The sequence below is a fragment of the Colobus angolensis genome, unplaced genomic scaffold, assembly GCF_000951035.1.
Source record: "Colobus angolensis palliatus isolate OR3802 unplaced genomic scaffold, Cang.pa_1.0 Scaffold75, whole genome shotgun sequence".
Lineage (NCBI taxonomy): Eukaryota > Metazoa > Chordata > Mammalia > Primates > Cercopithecidae > Colobus > Colobus angolensis.
This window is the reverse complement of record NW_012121265.1, coordinates 4,514,453-4,517,014: the sequence shown is the minus strand read 5'-3', so window position 1 is coordinate 4,517,014 and position 2,562 is coordinate 4,514,453. Positions and strand designations below refer to the sequence as shown.

Genomic DNA, 2,562 nt, shown 5'->3' with positions numbered 1-2,562 from the left:
AGATGAGGTGACTTTGCTTTTCTCAGAGCTGCACAATTTCCCCAAACACTTTAGACCAAGGAAGGCAGGCATCTTGGCATGGATTTTCAAGAAATGAGAAATGGGCAGCGGGGGCCCAAGGAGCAGAGCTGGCCCACAACTCTCTCTGTTCCCCTGGCTCCTTACTGTCTCCTTTTCTCACTGCCCAGCAAAGAAGATTAAGGCAGATGTATTTAAGTGATTACCCTCAAGAGCTTAGGGTGCCATATTCTCAGTCAGACGATTAGGTATAAAAACAGCCACTACCAGGAACTCCAGACTGTCAGTCTCAGACATGAATGCATATTTGAACATCAGATTAATATCCAGAACAAGAGAAAGAATATAGCTGTAATATCTACAAGAATTCTCCTGCAAATACTCCAAGAATATTCAGTATCATCTGGTAAGAGTACTGAGAATAGGGCTAGGGATATATACTCATATTTTGTATAATCTAAAAACGTCTATCAGAAATATCCCAGGGTAATAATTCCAAGTTCTCCAGTATTTCAGATCTCACAGGTGGAGGTGGAGGAGGCTCGATTAAAGATCCTCAGCTTTAACTTGTGACAAATCCAGCTCTCACCCATAGCAAACAATCATTTCCTTTCCATTTTCTAGAAGGGAACCCCTCCCCTCAGTACCAGGAAAATCCTCTGCCTCATTCCATTAAGCCAGTGTTTACTGTCTTAAAGTTGTTTCAGGGGTTTGCTTTGATGGCAGAATCATATGATGGAGACAGAATTAACATGTAGGTAGCTTCAGCTTTTCACAAAATTACAAGCTAGAAGGATCTTCACGGAATTAATGTATTGCTATAAAAAGGACAACCCCCAGTAATTATCATTTACTCTTTAACATCCACACAGTAAGGTGCAGTACAATATGTGACTGTATGTGACCGTCTACAACCATACAAAAGTCACAAGCCAAAATGAATAAACTCACACTCCTTCTCCTGTCATTGGGCTATTATGTTCTAACATAAATTTCTTTTTATTAAAACCCTAGAATAGAACTATAGAGCTGACAAGGCCATCAAAGGTAATCTAGTCCAGTAGTTCCCAAATATTGCTGCGCATAAGAACCATCTGCCGGTATGGTTGCTCACTCCTGTAATCCTAGCACTTTGGGAGGCTGAGGTGGGAGGACTGCATAAGGCCACTTCGAGACCAGCCCTGGCAACATAGCAAGACTCTGTTTCTACAGGAAAAGAAAAAAAAAATTAAAAGATTAGCCAAGTGTGGTGTCATGCATCTATAGTCCCAGCTACTCGGGAGGCTGAGGCAGGAGGATTGGTTGAGCCCAGGAGTTTGAGGTCACAGTGAGCTACGATGATGCCACTGTACTCCTAGGTGACCGGGTAAGACTCTGTCTCAAAAAAAAAAAAAGAAAAAAAAATTTTAGAACTTGTAAAAAAATACAAAATATATATATGGGATTCTTGCACGTACGGGTCAAGAACTTATTTTTTTTTTATACTTTAAGTTCTAGGGTACATGTGCATAACGTGCAGGTTTGTTACATATGTATACTTGTGCCATGTTGGTGTGCTGCACCCATTAACTCGTCATTTACATTTCTAAACGTTCTCCCAGACTAGTGCCAGCACTCAGGAAGCACTGATCTACTCCAGCCTTTAAGATGAGGAAGGTAAGTCTCAGAGAAGATGTGACTTTCTCAGAACAATGCAGAAAGCCTAGGGTGGAGCCAGGTCTTCTGAATTCCACACTATGACTCTTTCTATCCAATAGTCAGGTCCTTCCACAAAGGCCCCAGGCAGATGAAGCAGAGCAAGGAAATTTTTGCTTCTTTTGTTACTAGTTCCTCAACTATTGGCAACACAATTCAAAAACCTGAGAATTCCAGTTGGCTGGAATTATTCTATGCCAATGGGAAGCACGGTGGGAATGGAAGAAACAGATGCTGTCTAGAGGCACTCAGACTGCGGTGGACTTGGGGAAAGTGGGAACATGGGACTTCTACCACTACCAAAGTCACACCTCAAAATTTCTGCTCCAAAATTCTGGGAATTAAGCCCAACACCAACCTCCGAAGTCTTCCTCTAAAAACAGTTTACAAAGCAGGTAAAACAATCTGTACATGTTCTTTTCCCTGCTTGCCTATTTTGAAGAACTTTCGGATATACAATGTAAGATGTTCTATCAATGTTTCTCAAAATGAGGGTAAGGGATAAAAGACCACACATTAGGTGCAGTGTGTACTTCTGGGGTGATGGGTGCACCAGAATCTCAGAAATCACCACTAAAGAACTTACCCATGTAACCAAACATCACCTGTTCCCTCCAAAACTACTGAAATTTAAAAAAAAGAAAGAAAAGATATACAACTGGAAAAAAGAGTGGCATTCATCCATCAAAAAAAAAAAAAAACAAAACATATTTCCCAAAATGTGATTTCTGGGCCAATTTGTTTAAGATGGAGATCCCTGAGGGCCACCTCAGCCCTACCAGGTTCTTCTAGAGTGTCTTCTAATAAACATTGTAGTGTGGAAACCCCTGCCTTTCACTGTTAATTCTT

General features: G+C 41.1%; 1 protein-coding gene across 3 annotated transcripts in view; it reads right to left on the bottom strand.

Moving 5' to 3' along the window:
• ABLIM1 (actin binding LIM protein 1) overlaps window positions 1-2,562 on the bottom strand; it is a 264,926-nt gene that overhangs the window by 232,444 nt on the left and 29,920 nt on the right. The gene's annotated exons all lie outside the window — the stretch shown is intronic.